Raw genomic sequence first — 13,403 nt, forward strand, 5'->3', positions numbered from 1 at the left:
ACAGATGCCTTAATTACACATGTTTCTATGCCCCCCCCAAACAAGAATCATGCTTTGTCCTCAAAGTATTGTAAATAAAGAGGGTAGGAAAAATACCATTGAAACGTGTGAAATTCAGGAACATCTGCAAAACAAAGTTAGAACGTACTAATATAGGAAATAAAAACTGACACAACTCTATAAGAGTTCCACCCATTATGGGGTTAACCGAATTAAATTGCTTGGGACATAAGCGCACACTAACAAAACTAAAAACTTACCTTATCTCCCCGCTTTAAGCATCCTCTTCCTCGTTAGTGAGACGAGGTTCCTTCGCATCCTGCCAGTCCATTGTAATTTGCCAAGCTTGCCGCCAGTTATCATCTACTAATGCTAACCTGTTTAGTGTTATCATGTCTGATGGGATGTACGGGGCAACCAAATGAGGCTGCACCTGCCATCCCGGCGAAGTCATTATTCGCAACGAGCGAACCACCCGATTGGTGGGTCTCATGACTTCAACCCTTTTCCAATCTGTGAATTGTGCACAGAATACAGGTAAACAACTACGCATGATCGCTTTACTAACACATGCATAAGAAGATACTTATGCCTCATGGTTTGGGCTCTCTTAAAACTAGCGACTAATACTCGGGGAATGTCATATCGGGCGACGCCCCTCGCCTAAAGCGAGGAAAATGTCACCAAAGCAAGATCGCTTTTGCGAAATGAACCGCCATTCCCCAAAATATTCATCGATGAACAACATGGTGGTGCCTACGTTTTAGGAAAGGCTACCAAGGGCAATGCTATATCGCCCCTGGTCCATTACTCGAAATACCCCTCCCCCATAATACTCATGGAAATATGTATAATCATAAAATATGCATTATCGGTCATATACGCCCATGTGTGAACAGGATCAGGTATTGGTAATCCTGAACTAGAGCGACCACATTTTTATCGAATTGATGTGTCGTGTCTTCGACTACGACAGAGAATTCTTGTTCTCCATCCTGATTACAATAGAATTTAACATGGTCGAGAGAAATAAGCAAAGAAGTCGTGGTGAATATGAATCGCCATCACTTACGGTAGATGACACCATCCTAATCGCAGGATTCTTTGTCGGAACCAATGTCCATAGGTCTCGTGCCCAACACATCTTTGAAGGACTGTTCAGGTATGACTATAGGAGATGTCATCACAATAACTCTTTGAATAGCTCCACAAAAAATCACGGAATGACCGTCTGAAAATTGGAATTTTCCACGTTAACGAAGAAGGTAGCGCTGGTGCGCCACATAGGGCGGGTCGCTACTGTGTGTTAATGCTTTTACAGTTGTTTTGGCTGGTCGCTGAAGGAGGGGGCTGGGTCGCTCGACTAAATTTTTCGAAAATGTAAAGGGCAGCGCAGCGCTCTAAAATCTTTGAAACCGGAGTTCGGAGAGCAAAAAAAAGAAAAAACTTGGAGTGGAAGGGTGGGATGATGGTGGGATGTAGTGTGGTTTGTTAGTGTAGAAAGAAAGGAGTTTAAATAGGTTCTGAGCTACCAAAACGAATCGGGAAGTTCCCAAATTGTTTGAAGGCAATTTCCGAAAATAGAAAAATTCCAAACCCGAAAACGGAAACAAACCATTTCCATGATTTTCTATAAATCCTGGTATCTTTCATACTTGATTTAGAATAGTAACTTCTAAACTCTCTTAGATTTCATGACCACCACAAAAATCATAGATATGCCGATATCGGCCAAATTATCAACCTTTCCTCCAATACAACTTTACAGCAGATGATCATATAACGACTTATGCTCGGTATAAATATTTCCACCCCCAAACAAGTCGGGAAGGTGGGATTTATGATAAAACAAGTAGTACTCGAAAATAACCAATTATATTTAAAATAAAATTTAAATCCAAACAACCTGAAATAAACACATTACTATTTAAATTTAACTACTGAATTAAAATTCAACTAATAAAACAATCATGAAATAACAAATAACACAACCGATGGTGAACACCTAGTTCGCGGATGATGATGGGCCCCAGGATGGAGATTGGCTTGAACCATCTCGTCTTTGGCGACGACGCTCATGCCATCGGACTTCGGTTGAACCAGAGTCCTCCCGGGTGGCATGCGTCAGAAGCATCTCTATTCGAACAAGTTACTGGGCTTCCATCTCGAGCATCGAAAAAATCGCGATACCGGGTTTGTTGATCTTTGGTGGATAGTCTCCATGTTAGACAAGATATCGTCGTAACCCCTTCGAGCATTTCAAATCTCCTCCGAAGGTTCCCTTGCTTCTTTTGAACTACAATCTGTCTATCTCGGATATTTCCACAAATACCATAAACGCGACCCGCAAGGCAGTTTTGCAACACTTGCGCGTTCTAAATTAGAATTACAATTATCTAATGCATCTTCATCCGGACATGTCATATCTTCCCTTTCATCCTCGACTCAACCATTTTTTTCTTCATACAACGCCAAGTCTCTTGGATGCAATCCATATAGATACTTGCATTAGAATGCAATTTGATCTTAATAGGAGCAGATCTTGCGACATTCTAAAGGAGAGCATGATCTTAGTGATCAATACGGGAAGAGGGCCAAGCTCTTCCCCACTCCTCGAATCACATTAAACATTAAATCAAGGATGCAGAAATTATACTTATTTGTTTGCAAAATCCAGAGAACGCGCACATTGCAGGCCGATATCATCGACTTTGTCTTTCCCGAGGGCGTTCCTACCAATCCACCGAGCTACCCCCAATTGATTGATTCTCGTGGTGGATGGGGACGAATGAGATGTCGGATTGTATTCACCCTCAAGGACGGTATCCTTTCATCAAAGCAGAACTCCAAAGATCTTTGGGATTCCTGAATTGTCATTACCAAGTTGCTTTCAAGTGTAATTCCTAACAGTTCGCCAACAACCGCGTTAGCATTTCCTCCTCGCTCCTCCTAACTTTATGAAAATCCTATCCCTTCCAATTCTCACTTTTATAAAACTGTTCTACCAAATCATAGTGATAGAACTCCTCACCGAAAGTACCAGTCCGTCCAATGCCTCTTAATCATCTCCGTCATAAAATGGCTTAAACCGTCGTAAGCAAACGCGTGTTCCGGCAAAATTCTACGTCGTAGCGCCATTGAAGTTTTGTTAGACAACTAATGACTTTGTAGACTGTGGGGGAGGCGAGTTTGAAGAAAACAATGAAAAACAACGTTGGTGGCGGTGATGGTAGTGGTGGAGACTTTAATTGGGGGCTGTTTTTCGGAGTTGGGTTGGTTTGGATGATGGTTTAGAGAAGATTTTATTTGGATTTGATTTTCTTCTCTATCTCTATTTTTATTTTGGTGTTCAAGGTTTGCTTTAAAATTGGTAACCGGTGGGATTCAAAAGGGAAACACTGTGCGTGCGGTTTAGGAAGGAAGGAGACGCAAAGTCGTGCGTGCGGTTTGGGCCCAAGCCCAATGTGAATTCCGAAATTTTCCGATTTTTCGCGCAACTTCAAATTCAATTTGCCGCTTCGTTACTGGCCCGATTTTGGCGAATGAGTTATGGAAATGATCAGTAGAGAATTTCCAATCCAATGATCCATAAAATATTCAATTCCAACCATGGGTGACGTATAAGAGGGTGGAAGAACGCCTCGAAGTGTGTGTGTGACGTAAGTTATGCGAACGAAGGAAATCTAAGTTTAGATTACGTCAACCCAATTGAACTACAAGTAATGGGCCTAAGCAACACAAATGGAAAGTTCGAGCAATCCAGATGGAAAGATCGACTGCCCACCCCCAAACAAATTTTTTGTTAAAAATTTGTTTAAAACGTGGGTCGTTTAAAGTCAGATTCCCAAGACTTGTTGGATTGCTATTTCTATGATTTTAGAATTTTTTTTTATTTTATTTTTATTTTTTTAATTTTTATTAGTTTATTATAAGAAACACGAAAAACAATAAATACATAATTCACCCTATAGAGGAACATGACTCAAAAACCGAGAAAACATGCAAAGGTGGAAAACGTGAATTATGTTAACCGTGGACTTAGGATCCGGTACTTACAGCCACACACTCCATAGGGAGGGCCTGGTTACTTGAATGGTGCACTTACCACTATATGGGAGTGAAAGGAAGTACACCAAATGACAAGGTCAGTCCTCATAGACAGGGTCCTATAAAAGGACTTCCTCTACATCAGGGGACAGAAGTTTGTGAAAATGTTTTAACCATTGACCATTAACTTGAAAGGTACTGTTGTCATTTGGATTTACCAAGGTGATTGCCCCGTAAAGGGTGACTTCAGTAACCAGAAAGGGGCCAGACCAACGGGTTTTTAGTTTTCCTGGGAAAATATATAGACGGGAGTTGTAAAGCAAGACCTTTTGACCGACCACAAACTCTTTGCGCAAGATATGCTTATCATGAACACGTTTCATGTTAGCTTTATAATCCTTCGCGAGATCGTACGAATCGCTACGGATTTCTTCAAGCTCATTCAATTGCAACTTGCGTTTGACACCTGCCTAATCAATATTGAAGTTAAGGCTTTTTATTGCCCACAAAGCACGGTGCTCTAATTCAACGGGCAAATGACATGGTTTCCCAAATACAAGTCTAAAGGGAGACATACCTATAGGAGTTTTGAAAGAAGTTCTATACGCCCATAAGGCATCCGATAGATGCTTTGACCAGTCTTTCCTATCAGGGTTTACAGTTGTTTCTAAAATCTTTTTGATTTCCCTATTAGAAACTTCTACTTGTCCGCTAGTTTGTGGATGATAAGGAGTTGCTACTTTGTGTGTAACTCCATACTTTTTCACTAGGGATGCAACAACTCTATTGCAGAAATGTGTTCCACCATCACTAATGATGGCTTTAGGAATGCCAAACCGACAGAAAATATATTCTTTAATAAAAAATACAACGGTCTTATGGTCATTGCTACGGCAAGCTAGGGACTCTATCCATTTAGACACGTAGTCCACGGCAACTAGAATATAAATGAAATCGTGGGAAACTGGGAAAGGACCCATGAAATCAATGCCCCAAACGTCAAAAATTTCTACTATCAAGATTGGATTTAATGGCATCATATTATGCTTCGTGATTCACCCAAGTTGTAGGCAATGAATACACGTCTTGCAATGCACTTGGGCATCCTTAAAAAGGGTAGGCCAATAAAATCCATATTGAAGAACTTTAGCGGCTGTTTTCATCCCACTAAAATGGCCACCATACTCTCTGTCATGGTAGAACGATAAAACTCCATTGTATTCCCACTGGGGAATACAACGACGAATAATCTGATCCGCACAATACTTAAAAAGATAGGGCTCATCCCAGTAGTATAACTTAACTCTGGCCAAGAACTTCTTACGTTCATTTCTTGACCAATTATAAGGCATAACATCAGCCGCTAAATAATTTACAATGTCAGCATACCATGGTGCTGAAAAAATGGCATACAGATGCTCATCAAGAAAAGAGTCCGGTATGGACTCAGAATCAGTCTGATCGTCGTTTGTGAGTCTAGATAGGTGGTCGGCAACTACATTTTCGACCCTCTTTTGTCCTTTTATTTTTAATGTGAACTCTTTGCGGAGAAGGATCCATCGGATTAATCTCGCTTAGCATCCTTCTTCGCAAGAAGGTACTTAAGTGGCTGCATGGTCCCGTGGTAAACTAAGGTTTTAGAACCAACCAAATAAGGACTAAACTTATCTAAAGCATAAATGACGGCTAAGAATCCTTTTTCGGTAGTTGAATAATTCCGTTGAGCATCGTTTAATGTTTTACTAGCATAATAAATAACAAGTGGACTTATTATCTAGTTTTTGTCCCTAAGACTACACCAACCGTGATAGTCACTAGCATCACACATGAGTTCGAAAGGTTTAGACCAATCGAGGTCAGATAATTGGTGCAGAGGTTAGGTTATGCTTTTAAAGTTTCAAAAGCCCGCTTACGCTTAAAATTAAAATCAAAGATTGCATCTTTCAAAAGCAGATTAGTTAAAGGCCTAGCTATTTTCGAAGTCTTTAATAAATCGCCTATAAAACCTCGCATGGCCTAGAAAGGCTCTAATATCACGGACAGTCCATGGTTTAGGTAGAGTCGCTATCTTATCTAGTTTGGCCTTATCTACTTCTTGAAGCCATCACTAGATACAATGTGACCTAGTACTATGCCCTTTTGCACCATGAAATGACACTTTTCCCAGCTTTAAAACGAGGCTCTTTTTCTTCACACCGTGTCAAAACCTTAGATAGGTTAGACAAACGAGTATGAAGGAGTCTCCATAGATAGAAAAATCATCCATGAAAACTTCCATAAAGCTTCTACCATGTCACTAAATATATGAAGCATAAACCGCTAGAAGGTTCAGAGCATTACAAAGGCCAAAAGGCATTCGTTTATAGGCATACGCTCCAAAGGGACATGTGAAGGTAGTCTTTTCTTGGTCATCAATATCAATAATAATCTGAAAATAGCCCGAGTAGCCATCCGTAAAACAATAAAAAGCATGACCAGCTAGGCGCTCGAAAGCATTTGATCTATAAAAGGTAAGGGAAAGTGATCCTTTAGGTCATAGCATTTAAACGCCTCAGAATCAATACAGATCCTCCATTTCATAGGGCCTTGTGTGATAACATAGTCACCCTTCCCATTTCGTACCATGGTAACTCCCGATTTCTTAGGAACTACATGAATGGGGCTTACCCATTCGCTATCAGAGATGGGGTATATGATACCCGCATCGAGTAATCGTAAGACTTCTTCCCTAACCACCTCTTTTATGGCTGGGTTCAAGCGACACTGAGGTTCGCGAGAAGTCTTCACGTTATCCTCCAAATGGATACGATGAGTGCAAATATTAGGGTCAATTCCCTTAATGTCGGCTAGGGACCAACCAATCGCAGACCGATGTTCCTTAATCACCTGGATTAAACTTGTCTCTTCATTCTTAGATAACAGAGAAGATATAATTACAGGATGACTACCATCCGGATCGAGTTGAATATATTTTAACTCTGGGGGAAGGGGTTTAAGCACTGGGGTGGAAGGAAAATCAATAGATGTTTAGTCAGGGTCCTCATTTTGCATAATGAATACTTGCTTAGGTAGCAAGTCTTCATACTCAATATGTGGAGCAACCGGTGTCTACAATGGGGTGGACTCAAGGATGGTGTACTTTCCTCTAAGTAGGAGTCATTTACAAAATTTGAAGTTCCAAAAGAAAGGAATTTGTACATATTGTTTTCAGGAAACGTGTTGTTAAAATAATCTTGAACTAAGCTCTCGATCATGCTAACCTCCCCATCTATAGACGAATCCGGTAATTGTTTCATCATTTTAAAAACATTTACCTCAACCGTAAGATGGCCAAAAGATAAGGACATCTTACCATCGCGGCAATTTATAAGGCGTTGGCGGTTGCTAAGAAGGGCTTCTAAGATGATCGGTGACAGAGTCGTTGGCTTACTTTCGATCGAGGATAACAAAATCAGCAGGATAGTAAAAATCTCGAACCTTAACAAGCACGTTTCCACTACTACACCCTTAGGATACTTAATTGACTTTGTCCGCTAATTGCAACGCTATTTTTGTAGGTTGCATTTCGTAGACCTATTTGCTTATACAAATAATATGGGAGTAAGTTAACACTCGCCCCGTGTGTCTAATAAAGCGGTCGTCGTCGTGTAGGAATCTCCTAAGGTGCATTTTTATAGGGATCGACCGTGGTCCTTGTACTTAACGATTCCATTATTTTCGGATAAAGTGGGGAACTGCTCAGTTAAAAGGCGCCTTTAGGTATGTTGGTCTTACGCCTAGTAGTGCACAACTCTTTAAGAAACTTAAGCGTGGTTAGGGAGCTTTTAATAGCTTCGAGAAAAGGAAGGTTTATCGTTAGATTCTTGAAAACGTTCCTAATCTCCTCAAAGTTTGTATCCCTGGTTAGCATGGCTAACTTCTGAGGGAATGGTGGTTTTGCTCTATATTTAGCGTATGGCTGGAACTTGATGTGTTACCTTGGCTTTTCTGTTTCTTAGGTTGTGGTTTAAGTGGTACCTCTACAGTGGTAGGCTCTTCAGTTTCTATTTCGGTATCTAGTTCGATATCCGGTGTAGGGAGTACTGATGGGATAACTATAGGCATAGTTACTTTGTTATCAACCACTCTTCCAGAGCGGAGGAGAGTGGTGATGGCATTTAGGTAAGCCTACTATTGTCGCTTTTTCCGTACTAGTATTACCATTTACCTCAAAGGTCGTGGTTGGTTGTTTTAGGGTTTGGTATCGCTTTTATCCCGAAACACTTTTGGTTGGGCTTTCTCTTGGGCTAATTGTTGTATGCCCTAATTTATGGATTGTAAGATCTGTTGATTTGATTGAGTCATTGATTGGAAAAGTTGTTGGGTAACCTGTATAAAGGCATCGATACGGTCCGGTTGTGTAGGTGTAGTAGTCACAGGTGGTGTGACTGGAACTATCTCACGTTGATTATTTATGGGTGGGTTGTGATAGTTACTATTGTTAACCGGAATGATACCTCTATTGGTATTATAACTATTATAATTACCCTGACCTTGTGCTAAACCTTGTCGTGGTTGCGCTTGGTTGTTATAATTATTATAATTTCCCTGACTTAGTCCCTGGCCTTGCCTAGGTGGAGCTTGATTATAGTTGTTTGCTTGCCTAACATTTTGGTTATTAGACCCTGGAGGTGAAACTTGTTGATTGTTTCGCCAACTAAAGTTGGGATGTTGTCTCCATGGGGCATTAGGAATAGGATAGTTATTAATGGAGTAAACATTATCTTGCTCTAATTGTTGTTGTTCATAGGCGAGAGGACAATAGAGTCGGGGTGCTCGGGGACTCAAACAGACATTACATGGGTTGGAGTTAACATTCATGACGGGATAGGCTTTTGTTGAATAGAAATAGCTTACGCCTTTTAGTTAGAGATTAGATTAAATTTTTAAGTTCGGATCGGGTTTCATCTCAAACATACCGCGGGCCTTAAGCTTCTGTTGAAGAAGAACTAGCGAGCGGGGGGATCATCATACCCCCAATTGTTATTGCGTTTAGTTTGTTCTTCTAAAAATTTGTAAGCCTCCCGGAGGCTCCTTTACTTAGGAAACTCCCCCCATTCATTATGTCAAGGACTTCTTTATGGTGATGTTGAAGGCCTTTGAACAAGGCACGAACTAACGTGTCTTTTGCTAGGTTATGGTGTGGACACTCTATAAGCAGATCGGTGAAACGATTCCAAGCCTCGTAAAATGATTCGTGAGGATTACGTGGGGAAAAAAATGAATCTTGGAAAGCATCTCATCCGTTTTTAGGGGGTAAAAATGTTCCATATAAATTTGAACAAAGTTTAGCCCACGAGTCCCATTAATTAGGCTTTGGGCGTTAACCAAGACGCTGCCTTATCGGCTAAGGTGAAGGGAAATACCCTCAGTTTCATTTGTTCCGCACCAACCGTAGGATGATGGAATGTTGTAAGGACTTGTTTAATCCTACGCATGTGTTGGTAAGGTTTTTCATGGCCTAAACCATGGAAAACGGGTAACAAATTAAATATGTTTGGGGGAATTCGAAAATCCCCCACTGGGTCTGCTAGAACGATGCAAGATTTTGGGCCATCGCTCAAAGCTTTGTAGAAGTCGGAGAGAGGAGTCTCTCTTTCTTCAGCCATTATGTTAGGTATGGTTGGTGGGATAGTAGCTAGAGGTGTAGTGATTGGTATACTCGATATGTTTGTTTGTTGATGGTTAATTAAGTTCGGTGTTTTTCTCCGACCAGACCTTAATCTCATGCAAGTCTAAGTCTAAACATGAAAACAATCCAAACAATCTTGATATATTAGTATGAACCTCTAACTAGAGATGCGAGGTATGGAAGAAAGGAATACCTGATAGCGTCCTTGCTTCGCTTATGAATAGCATCTTGTTTACGCGTGTTCAGTGTAAATAAGAAGTTAGAACACTGAAAAACTTAAAAAATCGAAGTTTGAAACAAACCTGTAGAAATCCGGAAAATTTTTTGTCGAGGGCGCAGTGATCGGATAGAGGCGCGATCGCGCTTGTTTGATGACTGACTTAGCACGGGTCACGCCTTCGGTGTGAGGGGCTGGTCGTCGTGGTCGATAAAAATAGTGGCGGTCGCTTCGGTCCGAGTGGTCGCTCTTGTTCCGACTATAGGCAGTGCGCTCTTACAGACGCTTGATCAGCGCCGGTGTAAATTTGTCGCGGTATTTTTCAACGCTGAAACGGATAACCACAGTATAAATCAAACAAGGGTGGGTGGGTTTAATGGGACTTAAAAATGACTAATTCTACTATGAAAACAATGCTAAAGTGCAACTAAGATGGTAGTGGCGCCATTTGATAGTTGATAAATTTGAATAGCTTACCTACGAAATGAACGATGCAACTCAAAACGTAAGTAAACTAAAACTATTTATGATCCTATATGCTTATCAAAGATTTCTCTACTCTCAATCCTATGAGATATAGTGGAGTAGGAAGTTCGTTCCACTCCTAGTGCTCTAGCATGGAATTGTTTTCTAATCTAATTAATCGGTCTTTAAGTCAATGAGAGCTTTACGAAGGTGTGTTATACTACGATACCTATATGAAATTGATTATGTTGAATCTAACTACGAATGCTATGGCAATATGATTGTTTTGAATCTAGATAAAGGATTAGAAGGGAATTGAATCCACCTCGAATCAAACTTAATAGCCTAGCATAGATTCTTGTATCTCGATTCTTACGTTCTTACGACAAGAAATTCTAGTTCTAATCCCTAGTGTTCATGGCATTTCTACCGAGTATTAACTAGCATGTGAGGTCGTCCACCCATTCTCATGGCTTAATCCGACCTTCTAGATTGGAATAGACTCTACAATGCTTCTACACTATACCACTAAGTTTTCATCAAGGCTTCATCAACCCCTCTAATGGAGGTTTTAGCCTTGAATCATTCGCTAATCATTCCCATATGAATCTAAACTAAACATATTATCAAGATTCGAAATTTACTAATCTAATTAAACAATGATTAAATTCTAATTAACAACTAAGAAATGGTAACCAACAATAATTAAAACTAGATCTAATAGATTGAAATAACACAATTCGAAATTGATAAAATAACTATTTTATTTATCTAATCAATCAAGAACAATGATTCAAAGACTTAATCTAAAACAAGAATTGAAAATGGGACTAAACTTAATTTTATTAATTAAACTAGATCTAGAATTATCTATATTGTTTTAGGTCTAACTAGCTACCATTAACAAAGAGCTAAGCTTTTGTTTTTATATGTCCAGATCCAAAAATTGTGCATGGGCTTGGAGCCATGTTTTGGGCCAGAGAATCAGGCCCAAAACCCAATATTTTCAGTCCAAAAAGGCCTTTTCAGCTACAGTTGGCTTCAACAGACTTTTCGTCCACTTCTGCTCCTCTGATTGGGTGAAGGCTTGGACCATTGGAAAGCTCTTTCTGAGCCGGTTGTTTTGACATAAGGTAGGCCCCATTCCGAGGTCTGAGTCCAAAGATATGGCCATCGGAAGTTCTCGACGACTTGTGTGCTTTTTCGCCCGTGTTGACTTTTCAGCTTTTGACCAGGGCTTTAGGAAGGCTTTGTCTTCTTGAATCTAGGCCTTTAATCCACGGAACTCCTTAGTAACCGACCTTTGCTCTTTTATCTCGCTAAAGTGGCACATTTTGCACATAATGGACTTTGAAACCTGAAATGCATAAAAACACGTAATCAGTGTTAACTTTTAATTATTACTCACATAATTGGTTTAAAAGTATGACTGTTACAGGGTTAAAACTACAGTTTTGGGCTCTTATCAGTAACTGAAAAGGTTTTCAGTTAATTTCCCATCCCGCCCAATTCTCATTGTGTGAGAAAAAAGTTTCAGTCTATGTTAGTAATGCATTAGTAAAGACTAATGCATTGGTAACTGAAAACGTTTTCAGTTTTACTAGGCCTTTAGTTAATGTTAATGGAGATAGTTTGGCAACTGAAAAGGTTTTCAGTTATTATTCTGAAATTTCAATGTGCAATTTAGATTGTATTTCGATATATAATCACATAAATATCATGGATAGGTGGAAACATTATGGACTATTGTAATGTACAGTAGGTGCAATGCGGTGTACGTGAATACAAGTTTGTTGGACAACTTATAGAGTGTCTAGGACAGCTTATATAGTGTCGTTCATAACTTTCTAATTTACACTTATTAACTTGTTAGTAAGCACATGATATAAAACACTCAATAAGCTCTGAACGACACTATATAAGCTGAAGAACATTTCCCTCTATTTTCCCTAGAAAGCTAAACTCTGAAATAAAAGCGGGAGAGGGAAATGTTCTTCATTAGAGTGCGTGGAAGTAGGGAGAAGAAGATTAAGTCCTCTTCTGAAACAAACTGTAGAAGATGGGTAGAGAGAGAAAAAGATGAGGTCCTAACTTAGAAGAGGCTAATAAAGTAATTACACATGATTCAACACAAGGGTAAAATAGTATTAACACTAGAGAGGAAGAAGGGCATGGTAGGAAGTTCACATTTGTTCTCTGACATCAGCAAGTAGGTTCGACGTCCTGTTTTGGTGCAAAACATGGGTCAACAATATCAATGCCCTATAGTGGTATATCTGCTAATTTAGGGTCCAATTCGTATATTTGTCGTTAATATATTATATGAGATACGTTCACCTATTTGGATATGAACAATCATTACTTATATATCAACATAAGGTATGAACACTCATTGTTCATAGCAAAACAACATAAATTAAGTGTAAAATCAGAAAATATTTATTTCAAATCCGGGTTATTTGTCCTTATAAGTTATTTTCACTCAAAAATTGGTTTTCAGGGTTGTTTTCACCCAAAATTGTCCTTGAGAGTGGTTAAAAAAATGCTGGTTGTGAGAGTTATTTTCACTCGAAAATAGGCATCGAGACCAATTTCTTGTAATAAGAATTGTACTGAGGTATGGATACCCGCACATATATTTTTGGAAACTTTTGTAACTTTTAACAACCCAATCATTAAGTCCCTTTCTAACTTTCTAGGATATAACACTACATTACACACTATGAGCACGACACCACACCCAATATAATACAATCCATTTTTTTGTTATGGGGCGTCAATCTAGGGTGTCCAGGTAGCCTGACTATATATATATATATGGGAATCTTTTTTTATATATAATATAGCATGCCCTTTTGGAGTTCTGTGAGGCTATCCATGTCGGTGGGGATTGTGAAAAAAACATGAGAACAAAATTAGAAGTTTTCACTAGATTTTGGTCCCGGGTATATGCTTGGAATCTTTGATATAAACGCTTCAATAAAAGGTTATGAATTATCCATT

The sequence above is a fragment of the Coptis chinensis genome, chromosome 8 (assembly GCF_015680905.1).
Source record: "Coptis chinensis isolate HL-2020 chromosome 8, ASM1568090v1, whole genome shotgun sequence".
Taxonomy (NCBI): domain Eukaryota; kingdom Viridiplantae; phylum Streptophyta; class Magnoliopsida; order Ranunculales; family Ranunculaceae; genus Coptis; species Coptis chinensis.